The following is a 23,266-nucleotide window of genomic DNA, read 5'->3' on the forward strand; positions in this document are numbered from 1 at the left end:
TAAAATGATGGACTGAGTTGAGAGTTTACCATCCTCCCGGATTGAAGGTATTTCTAAATGTTTAGGTCACTCCAATAAGCTGCCAATATGTTATGAAAAATTATAACAAGATTTGTTATGCACTCTAGCAATCACTCAAGCAGCCAAGCCCCTTTTTTGGAGTAGCTGGCAAAAACAGATTAGTATGGACTTTGCTGCAGAAGGCTTTTTTTTTTTTTTTTTTTTTTTTTTTTTTTTTTTTAGGTATGCAAAATGAAGCTTCATTTTTTTCCTTTGTAATCCTTTGCCAGGATTTTAATGCCTGCATTGTGACAGTTAAATTAAGCAGTTCCCTTTTCTATCACAAGATGGTATGATGAGCCTGCTGACCTCCCCAAACTGCTATGGAGCACAATGAATGCTGGGAACTGTAGTTTCTGTTGGAATTTTTTTCAACAGTCTGTACTGACCCAGGCTACAAGCCCTAGACATAGCATCTAGGGGGAGGATTTGAGAGAAGGATACAAAAATTAAAAGCCTGGGAAACACAGTAACAGCTCAATGGCTCAAGGATCGCCACAGAAGATATTCAGAGAGGCCTACACCAGGGTGATCCTTTGTGCACCTTCTGAGCTATGCAGCCCACATTCTACGCTGCACCAGTTGCTGTACAGTGACCCAAGGGAGACCAGTAAGGAAAGCAAGGAGGCACAATTCTTTAGCAGTACTATTAGATTGTACGCTGCTAAGCACAGGCACTAGTTAACAACTGATAACCCACACAGTCTCAAAAGGGAACAGAAAACTAGTGACCTTTAAGCACAATACCAATTGAGTAAACAATAATAAAAGTAGAAATGTATATATATATATATATATAAACATATATGTTAAACAAATTAGGTGCAATTAAAAGGCAACCAAAGTGCAACACTAGTTGAAGGAGGAGAGACTTGGGAACTTATCAGTCCTCTCTGAACCACTGGCTTACGAAGTTAGATAGCACTGAAATACTCTTTGGTTTAGTAATGACACACAAGGGTAGAGTGCTTCCTTAACTGGATGAATTGCGTTTCATGACCTGTATAGTAGATAGTTCCAGTTCCAGTTTGGGGGTAAAGTTGTCTTTTGCTTGCAATATTGGGGCCTGTAGACATTACTGGCCTATAAATGTCCAACAATGTTAAGTAGATGAACAACTCGAGTGCTAAAAGCAAAGGTTTCTCTGTGTCTGAAGTATAAAGATGTCTGCAGTGTCTCTAAATAGTTAAAAGAGAGAAAGAGGTTGGGCGTCCGTTTTCTCACTGATGTGAATGCAGCCTCCATGGAAACATAATGTGCTGTGTAGGCTTGTGTCCCATCTGAGAGTTGAAGAATGGTCACCCAGCAGGATGTCAGTGTGGTGAAAACTGCAGAAACGTTGAGATGGACTGTGCATCTGCAGCACAACTAGGCAGATCCGCTGTCTGAAACACCATGGTAACTGGCTAGGCCACAAAGTTATGCTGCGTGCGTACGTGTTGGCAGCCTCCAACAGTACTGTCAGAAGTCCTGAGCCAAGAGAGCGAATCTGCTGATCACAGTTAAATATATAGGCAAATCTTTTTGCTAGGTCACCTTCTGGGATGTGTAGTTTGATAAGCACTCAAACTCAGTGTGTGTTGGCAGTGGGACTACACGTCCCAAGATCCTCTGCTGTCTTTCCAGAGATTAGCTCTCTCGGTGCACAGGAAGTGATGTGAACTGAAAACTGGTCACAAGAGGGGGAAATGCATAATCCATTGTTCCACTTACCAGTGTCCCTTAGTTTCCATTATACTGTCTCATCGTGTATTACTGTGGTACACCACATATTTATTGTGTAGACAAATAGATGTATACTCACAAACCAAAAGGAAATTAAAAGCAGATAATGTAGTCCGCAAAGACAGTCAATAATGCTGTGCCCTTGATAGGGATAAGTTGGCGCGTTTTGGGAGACGAACCCCCTTCCTCAGAGCTCTGAGGAAGGGGGTTCATCTCCCGAAACACGTCAGCTTATCCCCATCAAGGGCACAGCATTATTGACTGTCTTTGCAGACTACATTATTTGCTTTTAATTTCCTTTTGGTTTGTGAGTATACAGCTATTTGTCTACACAATAAATACGTGGTGTACCACAGTAATACACGATGAGAGTGCGCCCTTGTCTGCTTTTGTTCACCAGTGTCCAGATTCCCCAATTTTTGAAGGACAGCACCTCTTCTTTTGGCATTCAGAATTGTCTTTGGTCTGCATGAGGATCTGAGCGCTGGTTTCGTTTGTCTTTGGACTCCATTATACTGTTGCTGGCACCTGACTACATCATGATGTTATTTTAGAATTTAAAAAAGTATGTTGAAACAAGGGTTTGTAGGAATGTTCTTTTTATAGGATTTGATTTTCTGATAATGCTGCCTGTTTAGGATTCGGAGATGCAAGATTGTTTGGGAAAACAAGAAAGCCATAGAAAAATACATCCCGCTGAGGTTTACTAACATGCAACCACAGCAAAGACTTCCCAATTACACAGCCCTAGAGAATAGAGAGATTCTGCTAATAAATCACTAAAATCCTACGTGTGTTGTAATGCATGAATAGAGGTACCTCTCTGGCAGAGATGTTGCATAATCTCCCTCACAAGGAAGGAGCATCTGGTTGATAAGGCCAGGCAAGGAAGTGATGCCTTGCGTATCCAGACAGTAAGGGAGCAATGCCATAGAACAGGCTAGCAGTTTCTCTACCCCCACTAGCATTCCTTAGTAAAGGACTGCTAGTGTGATATAGGTGGACAGACATGTGGTGATCTGCAATTGCTTAATCATAGTATCGCTAACATGGCCTTGTTGACACAAGATTTTTTTTTTTTTTTATCAAACTTCTAGCCCAAAATATTTGAGAGCTCCAAATCTCCATATTATATGATCCTGGTTATCTTTCCTGTGGCCAATCATATACCACCCTGTTTGCTTTGGGGGCATATTTTGCGCATCTTATTTGGGTTTCACCATTACTCAGAACAATTGTGATTCAATTTCCAGCTATTTGCTTTGATTGGTGTGGTATTGAATCTCTCCTCAGGAAGCCTTAAATAGGTGAAACATGTTGAGATTGCTACACTATGAGAATCGACAATAAAATTATACTGTGAATACAACAAGAGGTTTGTTCAAGGAAAAGGTTTTTATTACTTTATAGATACATACGTGTTTTTTATGTTTGATATAGGTAATAAAAAAGTATGAATTTTTATCTTACATTGTAGTACATTATTGGCACCTAAAAAATCCTAGCTCCTTTGGAGCATTCTATATCTTGTCTATAGTATGATATAGGTATAAGCTGTATATGTCATATATATTTATATGTATCCCCATCATGCAGAAATTATTGAAACAATATGACAGGTCAGCTGTTAGAAATCTCTTGAGACACAGGACAATGCACCGCGCTTGACTAAACATTCTACTGATTGATTCTAAAATGTGACATTTCATGGACTACTCCATAATATAGGTTTGCACATATTCATTGCTCTGTCTTAGTAAATGAGCCTAATGAACACGGAAGAAATCTTTCTAAAAACAAAAATACTTTATTTTCACACAGGTCAAATTTAAAAAAAAAAAAAAAGTGTATAAATTACAAGGAGACCTCTCACTTTTGGGTATATAGAAATGTTATGACTAAAACATGCATTTTATTTTAGCCAAACGTTGTGCTGGATTTGTTCTGGAAAAATAAATGACATTTGCCTTGGTGGTGGTGTCATTTAGATGTGAAACTTAAGGCCTCATGCACACTGGATAATTTGCCATCTCTTCCAGATGCATTTCCATCCGGCAGTAGCATTTTGGTGGGAAAAAAAAAACAGGATGCTTGTTAATGCGAGTAACGCCTTTGGGCGCATCAAGTGCTTGGGCGTTAATTAATTTGAAATTAATGCTCAAGTGTGAAATGTGCCTAGTTTAGACACACCAACACACTGCTGGTCCTGGACACCCTTCTAACTGCTCTAGGGATGACACACAATTTGGGGTTATCTTTTCTTCTACTTTTGATGATAATGGTTAACAGGACAAACAGAGAGGGTGAAGTTCTCTAACAGGGACACAGACAGCAATAACAATTGACAGGTGCTCTAACCCCTCTCCACAGAGAAAAAAAAAAAGAGAAAAAAAAAGAGAGAAAAAAAAGAAAAGTTTTGTAGTCATACTTAAAACTACTCCATTAAAACATACACAGTATTACCATTTAGCCATTTGCCTGGAATTCAAATGGTAAAAGTAGACTGTGGTTCTGCACAGAAGCCCTTATCTGTTTTCTTACCATGTAAATAAAAAATAATGTAGCACCATGCTAGGTAGCTAGATTCTAATTATCAGTTAGCAGGGCTGAGCAACAACCCAGGCGTAATAGTCAGAAGGGTCATATTTCGGTCAGGGACTGAGAGGCACTGCAGACCAGCTTTCTGAGAATTCCCCCTGCACTGGAACTTTGGAGAAAGTTCTAGAAGCAGTGGGTGAAGGCAAGCAGTGGCTGGTCTGCACTCTCAAGGGATCCTCGCCAATCACCAACAGGAGGCTTGGCAAGTGGCCAGGACAGCCCTTAAGAGTGTTGGAGCCTGCTCAGCAGCAGGAGAGTTTGGGTGGAAGATGGAGAAGTAAGGCTGGAGAGCAGGATCCTGGGAGGGGGCCAAGATGGAGAGGGACTCACCTACAGGCAGAAGATCTTGGGAGGAAAGCTTGGTACTTCACTGGCCCCCAGAGCAAGGACATCTATGCAGCAGGGAAGGGGCAGCCCAGCAGAAAGCCTGACAGCAGCCATCAACCAAGCAGCAGCATAGGAGAAGGACTGAGTGAGCAGACTTGCACCCCCTGTGCCAGTAAGGGGAAGGAGCACTCTGGTGGGAAACTGGATTAGCTGCTACCCAGGATTGTTTCACACAGGTATTCACCCAGTACAGCTGAATGCAGAGAGGATTCATCTAGGGTCTGGTGTGGTACACCAGGAGATGCTAGCTAGCTCTCCAGAAGAGAATTTTTGCTGTCTGAAGAAAACGGTTTATAGTTCCAGGGAGGCGGTCCTCAGTTGCCATTCCCTTTGGGCATCCCATACACCGCTTACCCCATCCAAGTTCAAATTCCTTTAATAAAATCCCCCCAAAAAAACCAAAGCTCAAAGCTGGTTACTGTCTACCGGATGCAAGTCCGTGTGAGGAAATGCGTGTTGTCTGGCTGTGCAGGACTATAGAGGGACCCAAATCTCTAGTGACTCCTAAGGGAGTAGTGCTACAATAATAATTTATTAATAATAAAAAAAAAAAAAACAACCCACAAATATATTAGTAATCTTTTAATTGGTCACCAAGAAACAACATTTTTACTTGATATGAATATACCCACACAAAAGTGATCATAACTCAGTAATCAGAAATCATATAAAACATTCCAATAAATCCAGAGGACATCCCTCTGGTTAGTAATCTGCTACTTTCTTCTCCACTTGTGCAAATTCAGATTTTGAATCAGCAATCCCAAGCATTTGGATGAAGCAGAGAATGCTGAAAACTGCTGTAGGTGCAGGTGCCTGTCTTTCATTTTTACATTCCTAAGTGACAGAGTTTCTATAACAGAACAGCTTTAGATCTCAGGAATAGATGCGTGTTATTGTTGAGGTTTTTTTTTCCCAGTGTCAGGCTGACAACCTGACACCATAAAGGTTGCCCCATCTTCTTCTTGAATGTAGGGCTGATAAAACACTTACCAGTCCAAGTGACTGGAAGAGATTGAGACTCAATTAGGAAACCTTTACGTAATCGTGAGGTTTGTTTTTTTTTAATAATACTGGAGGAGTATTTAAACTAGGATCGGGGGGGGGGGGGGAATTAGATAATAACGGGGTAGACAGATCAGACAGGGGTCAGTACTTATTGGTGGGTAGAATGGGGAAAGATGGGGGGGAAGGCTATTACAGATAAGAAGGTTTCCACGTTACAAACAATCAGTGGAATTGGTACCATTTGTATGAAAATTTAAAAATTTGCAAAATATGTGTGAACAAGGTGTCAATAAATTAAAGTGTTTGTTCACCAATTCCAGAAATCTGCCAAGCAAAATTGGTGAGTTGGAAGCTTTGGTGCATGAAGAGAACTATGGATTTAATTGGTATTGCTGAATCTTGGCTTCATTCTTCACATGACTGGGTCATTAATATTCCTGGCTATGTTGTCTTTCAGACAGACAGGGTAAATATGAAAGGTGATGGTGTATGTCTCTATATGAAAAGTGATCTCAGAGCGAGTGTGAAAGAGGACCTAGTTGATGGAGAGTGTGATGAGGCTGAAGTTTTATGGGTGCAACGGCACATGGGGGTGCGTACTACAAAGGTAATCATTGGAGTTTGTTATAAGCCTCCCAGTGTTAATGAGGAGGTGGAGACTCAGCTCCTTGCACAAATCGAAAGGGCCGCAAGGGCTGGGACAGTGATAATAATGGGGGATTTTAATTAATCAGAAACTGACTGGAGTAATGGTACTGCAGGAACAGTTAAGGGGCAAACATTTTTCAACCTACAACAGGACAAATTTTATGGAAAAGTTCATAGAGACCCCAAGTAGGAATGATGCTCTGCTGGACCTGGTAATCTCAAACCATACAGAGCTTATTAAGAATGTCCATATAAAAACATCTGGGTAGCGGTGACCAAAATATTATTTCATTTATTGTTCGCTGTAAACAGCAAGCACATATGGGAAAAATAAAAACGCTTGATTTTAAGAGAGCTAATTTTCAACGGCTTAGAGCTGCTCTCCAAGACTTAGACTGGGAGGGAATATTGGCATCGATGAACACAACACAGAAATGGGAGTTCTTCAAAAAAAACTGTATGTGAACACACTGCTAAATATATTCCCATGGGCAACCAGTTTAAAAGGCTAAAAATCAAGCCTATGTGACTTACGGCCAAAGTTAAAAAAAGCTATAGATAAGAAAATAGCTTTTATTGAATATAAAAATGAAGGAACGCTATCATCGTTTAAACATTGCAAAAGAATACAACAGGGGTATGCAAAAAGGAAATAAAGCCAAAAAAAATTGAAAATGAACAACAGATTGCAAAAGATAGCAGGACAAACCCCAAAAAATTCTTCAAACATATTAATAGTAAAAAGGTCTGGTCCAAGCATGTAGGCCCTTTACAAAATAATCTAGAGTGGGTGACTGGGGACAAAGAAGGCAAAATTTATTAAATACCTTCTTCAGCTCTGTGAATACAAAAGGAGCATGGGGGAGCTCTTGTCCATAATGGGCATGGTATTGACACAGCTCCAGATGGTCCACATTGGCTCACAATTGATATGATCCAAAAATACTTAGAGTAAAAGGTGAATACAGCACATGGACCAGATGGCATACACCCACAGGTCCTTAAAGAATTGAGCTCTGTCATTTCGAAGCCATTGTTTCTAATTTTTTAGGGACTCTTTACTGACTGGCATAGTACCACTGGATTGGCGTAAGGCCAATGTGGTGCCAATATTAAAAAAAAGGGTCAAAATCTTTACCAAGTAATTATAGACGTGTTAGTTTAACTTCTGTAGTTGGGAAGATACCGGAGAGTTTAATAAAATACCACACAGATGAGTTCTTGCTGGAAAAAAAATATTTTAAAGCAACAGACAGCATGGATTCATGTCAAACAAATCTGATTTCTTTTTATGAGGTGAGCAAAACCTTGGACAGAGGGGTGGCGGTGGACATGGTATACTTGGATTTTGCAAAAGAATCTGACACAGTTCCCCACACACAGGTAATGTGTAAGGTAAAGTCTACAGGCTTGGAAAAATCTGTATGTAAATGGATAGAAAAGTGGCTAAAAGATCGTATTCAAAGAGTAGCAGTTAATGATTAATACTCTGAATGGTCTAGGGTTGTTAGTGGTGTACCCAAAGGTTCAGTATTGGGACGCTTACATTTTAATATATTTATAAACGATATAGGGTCTGGAATTAGAAATCCCATTTCAGTCTTTGCAGATGACACCAAGCTGTGCAGTGGAATAACGTCCTTACAGGAATTCTTCAACTTACAAGCTGACCTCAGTGCACCGTTTAATTGGGCAACTATGTGGCAAATGAGGTTTAATGTTGATAAATGTAAGGCGATGCACTTGGGGGCTAAGACTATGCATACATCATACATACTGAGGGGAGGGACAACTGGGGGAATCAATGGTGGAGAAGGATCTGGGGGTTCTGGTAGATCACAAACTTAATAATGGCATGCAATGCCAAGCTGCAGTTTCTAAAGTGAGCAAAATCCTCTCTTGTATTGGAAGAGGAAGAGAGGGGGAGAGGGGGAGAGGGGGAGAGGGGGAGAGATCATTTTCCCCCTGTCCAAATCTTTAGTAAGACCTCATCTGGAATCTGCAGTTTAGTTTTGGGCACCAATTCACAAAAAGAACATTGGGGAACTGGAGAATGTACAGAGAAGGGCAACCAAACTGATAAGAGGCATGGAGGAGCTCAACTATGAGGAAAGATTAGAGGAACTGAATTTATTCTCTCTTGAGAAGAGGAGATTAAGGGGGGATATAATCAACATGTACAAATACATCAGCGGTTCATATAGTGAACTCAGTGTAGAGCTATTCACCCTGAGGTCATCACAGAGGACAAGGGGACACTATGTCTGGAGGAAAAGAAATTGAATCTCCAAAAACACAGAAAGGTTTCTACACAGTGAGAGCTGTGAAAATGTGGAATAGACTCCCTCAAGAGTTGGTTCTGGCCAGCTCAGTGGATTGCTTTAAAAAAGGCCTGGATTCTTTCTTCGATACACAGAATATAACTGGTTACTAACATTTATAGGTAAAGTTGATCTGGGGAATATCAGATTGCCTCTCGGGGGATTAAGAAGGATTGCTTCCCCCTGCAGGAGCAAATTGGATCATGCTTTGCTGGTTTTTTTTGCCTTCCTCTGGATCAACTATGGGTGTAGGATTACCTTTTTTTTTTTTTTTAAATGGCTGAACTTTTGTCTTTTTTCAGCCAGACTAACTATGTAATATACAGTATATACAAATTATTTTTGAGTGGCTTTCAATATGGAGCTCAGACAGGATATACAATGGCCCTTAATTATTATAAAAGGCAGAAAGAGTTGGGGTATCTGAAGAGAAAAGATGGAGTACAGATCTTTGATTATATTTACTTGTATTTTACCTATATAAAGTTACGTAATTCCGGAAAAGAAATATTGCATTGTTAATTTGTTATAACAAGAGCAGAGATTTGGGCGATTACAAATGTATACTGGTGACTGGTTTTCCTTAGGTCCATGAAAGGTAGAAATTAAATTTAGCTTAGAGACTTTAGTGTTATGGCACTGCTTATGATTGTTAGTGAACTGTCAAGAGCAATATTTTTCCCATAAAATATCGCTGTTATTTTCTCCTGAACAGATCATCACTGGATCTGAAAGGTCATTTTGTTTTGTCAAACATTCAATTTCTGTCCTCTCGATCAGGAAAAGAGCCAGGTATGAGGTGAAATGGTCTGTATTATTGACTCATTCCGTAAAGCCATTTTCCTTGCAATTTCTCTGGCTTTCAGTGTCGTGAATCCCATTTTTATATCATGTCAGTGAGTAGCACAATTGGGCTACTTCCCATAATTCCCCCATTTTTTCTTTTGTTTTTGGCTTTTTTGCAGATATCAAGATAATCTAAAATGCGGTCAGCCAGGCAAGAGAGAAAAAAAAAAAAAAAAAAAGACTGTCCAGACAAGCTTCAATGTAGGGTCAATGTATCACAGAAAGCTCTATCAATGCTATTACTAACAAGTTGGCAATTAAAAAAGGATACAGTTGCGACATTAACAAAAAAAAAAGAAAAAATGTTTTTAACATGGGATGATTATAGTAGAATCGTTCACTATGGGACAGCTAAATGTGTTGAAGGACAGAGTAAAAAATGTAAATTGAGCCTTCCAATGTTAAATGATTCATTACCAAATAGGAATGTTTTACAGATAAAGAACTGAACTGTGTTTGGGGGGGGAAAAAAAAAAAAAAAAAAAAAAAAAAAAAAAGGGGAAGCAGAGGGCATAGGACTAGTCACCAGTCCCCCTGTAGCTGATTCTTTCATCATTAATGTCTTGCTTGTCTCAGTGTGGAGGCAGCCTTATTGGTATGGGAGCAGAAATTTTCTTCCTTGTGTCAGAGCTTCCTCCAGACTTTCAGTGATACGATGAATCAATGCAATGATAAAGAAGCACCAGGAGAGGTGGATGAAGCACAGATCCAAAAAATTAAAAGCGTAGTTCCGGCCTGGCCCTTCCAGTAAAAAAGGGAGGAGTCAGCAGCTACAAATACTGTAGCTACTGAATTTTAATATTAGGGCCAAGAATTCTGCAGTGTCCTCACCCCGAGCTGTTTTTTTTTTTTTTTTTTTTTTTTTTAAATCGGGTGCTAGCTCCACCATCTTGGCTAAGGAAAACCGGCAGTGAAGCCTTGCAGCTTCACAGCTGGTGCCCAACTGGGCATGCTCGAAGCGCACTGCTCTTTATGAATGAGCTGGATCTGTAAAGTGTCCCAGAGGGGGGTGGCTGAACTTCAGCCTCAATTTGAGCTGGGAGTGAGAGTGGGTACCTGTCAAAACCAGTTACCTGCTCCCCCTCTCCCCCCAAAAGGTTCAAAATCTGGCAACTGAGGGGGGGGGGGGGGGTTGAGGCAGATAAGCGGAGCTTCCACTTTTGGGTGGAACTCTGCTTAAATAAAGCAGAAGCAAAAAGATGCATGCAGTGCAGGGATAACTTTCCCTTCAGCAAAGAGAACAGTGAGCAGTACAGTAGTGACATCACAAAATCTTACTCCACATCCCACAAGACTAGTGTTCACAGACACATTGACTTAGATTTGGGTACAATAAACATTTCTATACATTCACTAAAAAAGTAGAACACCTTCACTTTTGTCTTTAGGTCCATAAAGGTGCAGACAAATATCCCTAAGCACTTTTATGGTGCCTTTCTAGAAAAAAAAATATTTTTAAACAGGTCACAACAAATTGTGACCTCTTATTTGTGTGTGTGTGTGTGTGTGTGTGTGTGTGTGTGTGTGTGTGTAGAAAGGCTATACTGACTAATATACTGTATTTTAGCCAAACAATGTGCTAAATTTGTTTTGTAAATAAAATATGGACAGTATCTACCAGAATGGGGTCATTTTGATGGGAAACACTATAAAAGTAGGTAAATACAGTATTAAAAAATATATAAAGTTTTTTGTTTTATGTAAATCAACTATGTATTTAGCGGTTTGCATGAAATTCCAACTTAAAGCGGCACTCTGAGATGGGCAAAAAAAAAAAATAATCACCTGTTAGTACCCCTCCGCCCCTACAAAAAGCACTTAACAGTTAATAAAATGTTGAAAATCCTTACGATTTAGGAGAAAAGTCTAATTGAATTTTCATGACCTCATATCTGTAATTCAAAAGATAACAGCATCTGCTCTGCCAAGGAGGATGTGTAACAGCAGAGATTACATCATATCCTCTCCTCTATCTCTGTTGTAAAAAGAAAAATATAGTTCCCATTACCACAAGGAATTATATCAAATGTGGGCAGGTACACTAGACCTGTACATCTTGAATGGGTCTGAGAGTCCCGGTCCACCCTCCACTGCAAGTGGGGCTGAAATACATCACTGCTGTGTGGAGACAGAACTACAGAAGGAATGTGCCAATACCAGTGGCTGGGGGAATAGGAGACATAGCAGTCACCGATCTTACAAAGAGGAAGCCAAAGAGAATTAATGGTTTGATTTGAAAATGAATAGGCTATTTCAGAGCAACTACTGAGTGAACCAGTAGATGGATGACATTCACTGAAGGTAGGAAATCAGCAACAAACACATGTAAAGCAGTTTTTTCCTGGAGTTCTGCTTCAAATTAGAATCTTTGGTCTAGTGGCACGAGCATTTATCTTCTCTAACCACTTTAAGAAAAAGAAAACCTAATTCACAAATATTTTCATTTCTTCCGAGTTATCTGCAAAATACTGATATGTAAAAAAATCTGCCTATCATCTGAACCAAGCATGTATTTATCTCGGGGATACATTAAGCCTAGCAGCTTTAAAGGGTCTCAATTTATGCACGTTACATTTTAGCTTATATGTTCCTCTGACCTCTATAACTATTCTGACATGAAGACTGCAGCAGGCAAAAGCAGCGATGAATGCAAATCCACAAATACCAGGAATGTGATTTAACACCAACTGGCTAGATTGCCCGTTGAAGAAGATATGGATTATAATATTAATCCAAAATAGTGAAGCTGAGAAGATTTTAAATGTGATATGAATACTAAAACAGTCTGCGCAGTGGCCGTATTTTAACCTAAAATCCAAGCCAAACTGTCAGCTTCAGACGGATATGTAGAAAAAGCAATGCAGGAATTTGTGCAAGCCACTAGACACTGCAGATTAGACAAACTATTGAAGTACACACATTATTTGATTAGACGACAGTGTCTAGACATTTCAACAAATGTTACATTCTAGCAAAGTTAAAAGGAAAGTGAAGTTGACCGTTTAATTTTGAATTGATCTTCAAATCTCCCTAGTGTCTTTGGGAAAACAGGAAAAATGTTCTGCAATGAAAAACATCTTTGGTTGCTACCATGCGAAGAGCATTATGCCAAGATTACACAGTTCAAAAATGGCTTTTAAAATGAGGCAAATTAAAGTGACAATAATTTAAATGTCAGGCTGTTTGCACTAAACAGTATATCTGATATTAGCACTAGGATTGCGAAACTGCAGGAAAGTACTAGTGGTACAATTTGTTTTTAAACAACCCCTTTAAATCAATTTCACTGCAAAGTCCTGCAGCCTGTGTCAATGGACGCAGACAGTAACGCTCAGGAGCAAGCCCACACGAATGCCCCCAGAGCAAGTATGGAGACCTAAGTAGAGTAGGATTGGGGCTGCTCTGTGCAAAACCATTACACAGAGCAGGTAACTATAATCTTAATATGCTTGCTATTTTTTTTCATGTTAAGAATCACTTTAAGTCCTTATGCACACGTCTTTTTTTTTATCCTAGAAGCCAGCAGCATTTTTGCAGAAATAAAAAAACAAAGACGTCTGATGCTTGTGAAAGTGTCTAATGCTTATACAAGTGTTTAGGCGCGTTTATAGGTGTCAAAAGCTTGGGCGTTAGTTCTTTTCATTGGCCAGAATAAATAACTTATTCTGGCCATTGAAATGTATTAATGTTAAAGCACTAAACACGCCTAGCAGTAACACACATTTAAGAGCATTTTGACATGCTTACAAGTGTTATTTCTGGCTAAACTCTGCTGCTCCTGGACACACTGGCAGGTTCTTTTTTCCTGCTACTAAACTCTCCTGTCAGTAAATGCTGCTAAAAGTCTATGTGTGCATGGACACATATGTTAATGTGGAGTTTAGAGGCAGGGAAAAAAAAGAGAAAAAAAGTCCGACGCCCCTAGGAGCAGCTTCAAAAATGGTTCTGTGTGCATGTGGCCATAAGAGGAGACTTTGAACTTACACAGGGCTAAGAACCCTCTCCCCACTCCCATGTTCTTAACTAATCACCGAATGTCCCAGACACACGTGGTATATTTCTTCACTCCCAAACTGAGTAGCAGGAAAGTGAAAGCAAGTCAAGCATGCATTGAAGGTGAAGAAGACAGATGCACCTGTTGCCTTCCCTACACGGTCAAATATCAAGCTTGTTATAAGAGTGTGTAACACTCTCCTATAATACAATTTACAGGATGTTAAGAGAAACACAAGATGGCAGTGTCCTGCAATTCAGTGGCACTCACACTCTGTAGAACAGCCATGGACCTTGTATGCTGAAATGCAAGACTTTACTGGGGAGCAGTGTATCAGAGGACTATATTTCCCAGAGGAGCTAATGGGGGGGGGGGGGGATTTATATAGGGAAGTCCGGGAGAATGGACAGGAAGCAAGAGAACTGGAGAGCAGAAGTGGAGAGAAACAGTTGTGCTGACTGCTGGAGTATCAGACTAGGCTGCAGAGGAGAGGAGGCAAGGAGGAGCCACTGACTGCTAGCCTTGCCACCCTGTTCAGTGAGACATTCTGCCAGCAGGTAACCCACATGGAGTGCAGTGCCCGGATGGAACGCTGCAAGTGGGACTGGAGAACATCTGGGGCCCCCCAATCTAAAGAGTCAGAGACCGCTGGGACCTGCGTGATGCCACAGATTGGGTGAGAAAGTCCCTCACACCAGCCAAACAAGTGAACACTGAAATTCCTTTCAAATCTGCTACTTTCTTGCACACAGTTGCGGACATTGCATATAGTGAACACATTGCGGCCTAGTTCTCCCAGCCGCTACTATTAAACACTTTTGCAGCATAGTTGACTGCAGTGCACGGCTACCATTGACCTCCCCTCTTAAAAGGAACATCTACCATCATTGCCATTAGCTACTGCAGTCCAGAGAGGAGTTGCCCTTTGCCAACAAGTGCTCCTTGCTCCAACTTCGACACCTTTTTACCTAGAATTTGAAACATGCATAGTGCATTAAAAAGGAACACCACCCAAGTCAAGTGCCTCTTAAAAGGGATAGTACTTGTCCTTCCTTCTTGTGCATGTATTAATCCTTTGAGGGTCTGTCCCCTTAATCTCTTTCCACTTAAAAAGTCTGGATCATTTTAGTGCACCAACTGGGCCTCAACAAGCATGCAGAAGATCCCTCACTGCATTTAAAGGGATGTTGACTACCCTAATTAAAGAGCTATCTACCATCTCCGGTTTAAACCTTGCCAACGGATCCTGAGGGCCCAAGCTTGGCTAGTTCACCATTTGATAGTTTTCCTTGCTCACTGGGGACTAGAAACACCTCAGGTTTAAGGTTTTGGGTTAACTTCTGAATAGCAGACCTGCTAACACTGATTGAGATTTTTCTGTATGTATTTTCTTTGTGTAGAGTTGCTAAGAGTGGAATTTGCCATTACATACACATATACCACTTTATGTTTTATCGAGCTGTCAAGTGTCAATATAAACATCAGATCAGTTAACTCTAATCTGTGTGTGAGTCAACTTCCTGGGGATAATTTACTCTGGGCAGAAGAGTGCTGTGGTGTCAGCAGGGGTTGGATTTTCAGAGAGTGGTCCAGAGCGACAGGGAGCCCAAAAATACCTATGTCAGTGTTTTGAATTTTATCCACTGGGCAATTGGAAGACAGTGGAGGGATTGGCAGATACAGAGTGCTTAGTAAGGTGAATGAGTCTGGCAGGAGCATTTATGATGGACTGGAGTGGGGATAGCCTGTGATGAGGTAGGCCAGTGAGGGAGTTACAGTAGTCAAGGCGTGATAGAATGGAGTGAATGAGTTGCTTAGTGGTTTCCGAGGGTAGGAACGGTCGTATCTTGGAGATGTTCTGGAGGTGAAGTCTACATGAGTTTGTCAGCGATTGGACATGGGGCTGAAAGGACAGATTGGAGTCTAAGATAACACCTAGTACCTTGGCGTGAGGGGTGGGACTGATTGTAGTGTTGTTGATCATGATGGAGAAGTCGGGGGGGCAGGGGGAATACTAGGAGCTTGGTTTTGGAAAGGTTGAGTTTGAGGAAGAGGAGTGACATCCAGTCCAATATGTCACTTAGTAGGCTGGTGATGCGATTGGAGACTGAGGGGGTGAGGTGAGGGGTAGGGAGATAGATTTGCATGTCGTCGGCATAGAGATGGTAGTTGAAGCCGTGGGAGTTTATCAATTGGCCAAGGGAGGAGGTGTAGATGGAGAAGAGGAGGGGTCTGAGGACAGAACCTTTTGGGACCCCAACAGAGAGAGGGAGTGAAGTGGAGGTGGCAGCGTTATAGGTAACGCTGAAGAAGCGCTGCAATAGATAGGAGGAGAACCAGGAGAGAGCGGAGTCTCTGAGGCCAAGAGAGTGCAGTTTTTTGAGGAGGAGGGGGTGGTCAACCGTGTCAAAAGCTGCAGAGAGGTCAAGTAGTAGGAGTATAGTATAGTGGCCATTGGTTTTGGCGGTTAGTAGGTCATTGGTGAGTTTGAGTAGGGCAGTTTCGGTGGAGTGTACATTACTGTAGTGTCCTGGTATTTTGTACAGCATTGAATTGAATGTGGTTTTGCAGTTGATACACTCTTGCTTTGAAACAGACAAATAAATGTAGCCAACAATAAAACTGCATAATTATTTTGTCTCTAGCAAGGTGATTTTACATGCCATCTGCTTTTATAGGACTGAGCTACCAAAACATTACATAAAATTCTTTTGCTAACAAAAAAAAAAAAAAAAAAAACAAAACACCACACACACACACCTTTCCTCAAGCTAGACTTATGCTTATTGTACACAAAGCATCAGCTGTCTCTAGTAAAGAATGCCATTTGATAGGTAGACTCAAAAAGGTGTGAAAGAGTCTAAGGGTAAGACCCTTCACGCCTAAGGATAAAAAAAATCTAAATGCCTAAGCACAATTTTGCAACAATGTGTTAGTAAAACCATCACAACTACTTTTTACATCCAGGTGAATTATACCTTTTTTTTTTTTCAGGACAAAATTGGGCTTTCATTTGGTGGTAAATGGTAATGGATATCTCCTGATTTTTTTTATTATCAAAAAGGAAAAAAAACTGGCCCAAAATAGTAAAAAAAAAACCCACAACATTTTTTTAAATTTAGCTCTGTGTTTCTTGTTACTACCATAACCTTCTGCCAAAGAATAACCCAAAATAAATGCTACAGCTCTTGACGTTTGCAGTGATACCATATATGTGTATGTTATTTGTACCTGTAGTACAGCCCAGAAACAATAGTGCACATTTTGTTTTTGTCTTTTTTTTTACCTAAAAAACACTCTGACATTGACACTAACCCCATTTAAAAAAAAAAAAAAAATCCTGACCTTTGACCCTGGCCTTTTGACATTTGACCCTGCCCTTGACCCAAACACTAAACCTGGCACTTAAAATAAATACCTAGATAAAGGTTTGATCTAGTTATTTATCTTCCCCCCCCCCCATACCAGGAGTTAGAGAGATACAATGCATCTCTCTCCTCCATTCATAGCATTCCTAGAGAGAGATAAAAACAAGGGGGCAGGGCTGTACAGTGACTGATCACTATGACAGCCAATCAGAGGCCCGACATTGTGAGTCCCGATCGTTACAACGGGGCCCAGGGCTCTCAGTGACACCGCGGTCCTTGTGCTGGGAGCGTGCCATGCTGCGTGGCTCCCAAAACAAAAAGTCAGGTACGCAAATATGTGGCCACAGAAAAAAAGCCCAGTTTTGTGACGCCACATATTTGTGTTACCTCGGCGTTAAGGGGTTAAGCTCTAGCCAGATCAAATTGCAGGTCATACAGAGATTTATTTCCTAAACCAGAGGGTAACGATAAGAATATCAGACAAATGATTGTCTGTTTTTTTTACATACTAGTCTCAGTTAAAAAAAAAAAAAAAAAAAAAAAAAGGGAATAGGTTACTAAAGTTACAAAAAATTCTCCAAAAACAGAATACAACTTCAGATGTTATGTAAAGTAGTGTATTCTTTCATTTATGAGCAGCTTGGTCACACAATTTTTTTCATACAAATACTATACTAATTACACTAAAAAAACTATGTGTTCTGTTATCTTACGAAAAACATTTTCATGCTTGTCCCTTTGAACGGTAGTGATCGGCTCTCCAAAGCGGTGTACTGCAAACAATCAGACCATCACTCCAAAATGCTTTTTTTTTCGTCCAATTTTCTCATCATGTGTACTAAGCTTTAGCATAAGCTGGAGTATAGAGCAGTCTACAGTATTGCAGGCTAGAGGGTAGTGATGTAGAAGGTAATGAAGTTTAGAGTCTATTGGGATATTTAAGAGTAAGGTACAATGTAAGAAGATGGTGGAAAAGCATAGTCTACTTAGGTAATTAGTGTGTTACACAAGGAGGCAAATCTTAGATTCTGTTAGAGCAGGTGTAGACCCCTACAGTGTGCTGCTGCATGCATGTTAACATGCATTACATGGTGCTGAATACAGTGCCATCCTCATTCCTCCAAAACTTGCAAGTCAGCAATGTAAATAGATTTACATCTCATGCCTGTGCTAGACATTAATGGGATTTAACACATTTGACAAAAGAAAACATTCCAGTTTTCAGCACAATTGACAAAAAATGGTCTGTAATTAAAAGGAAAGCACAGAAAGGTAGATGCCAGGCAGGGGATCATAAAACCTCCAGCAGTATCATAAACCACACTTAATGTGTGGAAAACCTCCTATGGAGTCATAAATTCCCAGTTGTAAATAGTCTGGAGAATACTTGGAGGATTACACATCTGTCAGACTGAGGTTAATGACCTATACAAACATACAGATGAAATGCCTAGAATTAAAACCTAGGTTAAGGCAAAGAAAAAAAATGCAATTACAGGCCAGTGAGTTTAATGTCAGTTGTAGTCAAGTTAATGGAAACACTCCTGAAAATAAGGATCATTGATCACTTAGAAAAAAACAACCTGCTGGACGCAAAGCACCATGGCTGTACTGAGGACAGATCATGTCGAACTAAATCGGATTTATTTTTTTTACCACATCACCAATGTTTCGAACCAGGGTGGCAGTGTGGACATAAGCTATCTTGATTCAACAAGGCATTTGATACAGTTCCACATAACGATCTAATACAAAAGTTGTACACGCTAGGACTTAACCCTTAGGTGGTTCAGTGGATATGCAGTTGGCCAAAGGATAGATACCAGAGTGTGTATGCAAGTGGGGTTCATTTGGAATAGAGACACATCACTAGTTGTATACCCCAAGGTTATGTATGAGGTCCTGTTCTATTATATATATATATATATATATATATATATATATATATATATATAGTTTTTGGTAAGGTATGTATTTTTGCTGATGATACAAAGGTGTGCAATAGGGTTCATATACCTATAAGTGTCAGTAACATGAAACATGATTTGGCATTGCTGGAAAATTGATCTAAACAGTGGAAACTGCAGTTCAATGTTTCTAAATGTAACAATGTACCCAAGTAAAAAGAATCCTTTGACAGAGTACACCATTGGGGGTAGAGTGTTGGTCACCACTAGAGAGGAAAAGGATTTGGGGGTACTTATTTCAGATGATTGTAAAATGAGCAAACATTATGGCCAGACATTGGGAAAAGGGAATCAAATTTTAGGATGCATCACTAGAGCGGTCACCAGCGGTTAGGAGGGGGGGGGGGGGGATGTCCTGATTACCCTATATAGATCTTTAGTGAGACCACTGTCTCCAGCTCTGGAGATCTCACTTACAAAAGATATTGATAAGAACTAATACAGAGATGGGTAACAAAAATGGTGAAGTGTATAAAAACCTGGTACACAGACATACAGTCCCAAGGCCCCCTGTACCATCCTGCTTCTAGGTCACTTGCTTTTAATAGCATGGCTGTTAAAGCCCAGGCCAGAAAGGCCACTTTGAAAAAAATCCTTTTTTGCCTGGCGTGAACACACAGTCAACAAAAACAGACAAGGGCGCACTCTCATTGTGCATTACCGTGGAAACCCACGTATTTATTGAACAAATGCATATATACTCACAAACCAACGAAAATAAAAGTAGAAGGAGTGGTCCGCAATAACAGCGGATGCAATGCTGTGCCCTTAATATGGATGAGCTTTATAGATGATCTGACGCATTTCAGGAGATAAACTCCTCAGTAGCTCTGAGGAAGGGGGTTTATCTCCCGAAACGCGTCAGTTCATCTATAAAGCTCATCCATATTAAGGGCACAGCATTGCATCCGCTGTTATTGCGGACCACTCCTTCTGCTTTTATTTTCGTTGGTTTGTGAGTATATATTCATTTGTCTATTCAATAAATATGTGGGCTTCCACAGTAATGCACGATGAGAGTGCGCCCTTGTCTGTTTTTGTTCACTAGTATTCAGATTTCCCGATCTATGAAGGGCAGCACCTCTCCGTTTGGCATTCTCAATTTCCTAGTCTGCATGAAGATTTGAGTGCTGGTTTCATTTGTTTGTCTTTGAACACAGACAGTCAACCCCAGAGATTACTTCATACCTCCTATTCTAGTTTTACTGCAGTCAGGTTTTGATTAAAACTTGGCTCTAAGTAATCAGAAAAGACAGGTTTCAGCTTTGTCCATCTTATTCCAAAAGCTTTTGGTTTCTCTCTCTCTCTCTGGTAAAAAAAAATGTATTCAAGTTGTTTATGGATCAGACCACCATTACAGCACCCTGTGCTTCCTTGGGATCTCAGTCTGGACCTTTCTGCCCTGAAGAAACCTTTAAACCCAATAGTCCCATTGGGCAATATCTCCTGCAAAGTTGATTTCTTGGTGGCTATAACATCTGTCAGATATGTCTCAGAGTTAGCAGCCTCTCTTGTAAGGATCATTTCCTAACTCTTTCCAGGGGCAAAGTTGCCTTAAGTCCACACCCTCCTTTCACACCAAGTATCAGTCTTTCACCTAATGAAGACATTCGGTCCTACCTTCAATGTGCCCTGCTCCCAGGCATCCCACAGAAATTGCTCTCCATTATTTGGATGTAGTCAGGGCTGTCAGAGTAAATCTGACAACCACAGCCTCTATAAAATAAACAAATTCTCTTTTTTTTCTGCCAACAGGGTCTTGAAAAGGACACCCTGCCTCCAAGTCCAATATTGGCAGGCGGATAAGACAGTTAATTGTAAGAATCTATACTAATGGCTTTGGTACAACTACCCTTACGTGTTCACTCCACCAGCTTAGTGGCGATTTCTTGGGCATTTCTCTAAGAGGCATCTGTTGCTCAGCTTTGTAAGGCCAACACCTGTCTTCGGTTCACACAGTTTCTAGGAGGTTGATGTTCTGTCCTCTGCAAATGCATCTTTCAGCTGAAAGGTTGTGTCAGCGGTACTCTGGCTTGGGTCTTTTACCCCTTTGTTTTGTAGGGTCCGTTGGCATTCTTCTATTTTCCTTGTTGTTGCCCACCCTTCTGATTCTTTGTTTGGCGATGTCCCAGGGTTTAGGACTATCAAGTCTGTGTCCTATACTGTATGATTAAAATAAAAAGAATTTTGACTTGCCTGTAAATATTGCATCTTGAAGTACAGTACAGGACACAGGTCACCCTCCCCTCTGTTCCTGTATTCCTAAAGAAAAAAAAATATGTATATATAATATGGAGGCCCAAGGCATGCCCAAAAGATTTGGCAGTGTCCAGTCACTGTCTATAACCCTAGGGTCTTTGAATATCCAGCCTGTGTCCTGTACTATACTCCCAAATATGGAATTTACAAGTAAATAAAAATTCCTTTCATTGCCTCTTTGCTACTATATTGTAAACTATGTTACCTTCCCGTCTGTGATACAGACAGGCTTCTTTTAAAGCTGCAACAGCAGGTACTTTGAATGGTGCATGTTTCCATTAAAATACATGGTATCAGCTACAGCTTGCATGTGTGAAAATTTACCTGCAGAGCAGGGGCATACTGACAACTCATGGGGCCCCTGTGTCCTTGCCCAAACTCAAAAAAGCCTATGAAAAATGTACCAGGGGCATCTCATGGGGCCCCCTACTGACCCCAGGCCCTCGGGCTGTGCACGAGTTTACAAATGGTCAGTCCGCCCCTGCTGCAGAGTAACCTTCCCCAGTGACTGTCACTCTTAGTTTGCTGGTGCCAAGACTGTTGTTAAGTGAACTGAAAAACAGTTGTTCAGGGTAATGCTGATACATCACAGTATCATACACCCAATGGTGCAGAATGCAGCCCTTAAGAGTAGGTAATGTGCAATTCAGAGTACAGAATGCAGTGACCATAAATATGTAAAGTAAGAAATATGTAACATATTGCTCAGCATAAAGAGTATGTTGTGCTGCATATTGTGCACCCCTGACCACTGCACTCTGCCATACATTGCATACTCCTGACTATTACACTCTGCAATCTGTGCTGTAAGCTGCAAACATCAAACTACTGCACTCCCAGAATACAGAGAACAAGAGTACTTAACACAGCAAATAGTCTTGGTGTTCAGGATAAAATCCTCCCCACCAAATAAAAATCCCCTCCATATTAAAACCTTTTCCCCCATAAGCCACCATCTATTGCTCACCTCTGCATCTCAACTCATGCTTGTCCACTGCTCACCCCTACACCCTTCATCCACTACTCTTCACCCCATAAGCCCGCTTCTCAGCTCTGCACCCTTCTTGTACCACTCAGCTTAACCTTTCCCCTACCTTCATACTAGAATAGAATAATTTTTTAGGAAAGGAGAAGAGCAACCACATACAGCTCACTGGCTAGTATCCTTTTCACTGCCTGGTTTTTCTAATGCCCGATACACTAAGTTTTTTTTTGTTCAGCCAAGTTTTTTTTTTTTTTTTACACAAAGTTGTAATTTAAAATGATATATTTCTCGCACAAGCCATGGGTATATGTGGAATTACACCCCAAAATACATTCTGCTGCTTCTACCGAGTATGGGGATACCACATGTGAGGCTTTTTGGGAGCCTAGCCACATACAGGAGCCTGAAATCCAATGACCACTTTGAAAGCCTGAAGGTGCGCAACTTCCTCATTTCACTTCCTCACTACCTTCACAGTTTCGAAGACCCTGAAATGCCAGGATAGCACCAAACCCCCCAAATGACACCTTTTTGGAAAGTAGACACCCCAAGCAATTTAAAAAAAGAGGCATGGTGAGTATTTTGTAGAAAAGAAAAAAAATGTTTGTATTTCTTCTTCACTTTCCAAAAACTTGTGGCAACAAACGAGATCTGCAAAATACTCACCATGCTTCTTATCAAATTCCTTGTGGCCTCTACTTTCCAAAAAGGGTCATTTGAGGGGGCTGGTGCTATCCTGACATTTCAGGGCCTCCGAAACTGATAGGTAGTCAGAAAGTGGAATGAGGAAATAAATCCCTTTAAAAGCCTGAAGGTGCTTATTGGATTTTGGGGTCCTGTACTTGGCTAGACTGCCAAAACATCTCTCACATGTGGTACCCCCATACTCGGGAGAAGTAGCAGAATGTATTTTGGGGAGTAATTCCACATATACCCATGGCATGTTTGAGCAATAAATAATTTAAGTGGCAATGTTTTTTTTTGTAATTTTCCAAAAACGTGTAGTAAAAAAATAAACTCTTCTATTGATTTACCATGCCTCTCAGCAAATAGTTTGGGGTGTCTACTTTCCAAAAAGGGGTTGTTTTGGGTGGTGGGGG

General features: G+C 40.7%; 1 protein-coding gene across 1 annotated transcript in view; it reads right to left on the reverse strand.

Annotated features, from left to right (window-relative positions):
• The window catches only part of LOC149473423 (uncharacterized), a 93,475-nt gene that overhangs the window by 65,292 nt on the left and 4,917 nt on the right, over positions 1-23,266 (reverse strand). The window lies entirely within an intron of this gene.

Source organism: Staurois parvus, unplaced genomic scaffold, assembly GCF_062004578.1.
Source record: "Staurois parvus isolate SC_StPar_1 unplaced genomic scaffold, SC_StPar_1.0 ptg000015l, whole genome shotgun sequence".
In the NCBI taxonomy this organism is placed as follows: domain Eukaryota; kingdom Metazoa; phylum Chordata; class Amphibia; order Anura; family Ranidae; genus Staurois; species Staurois parvus.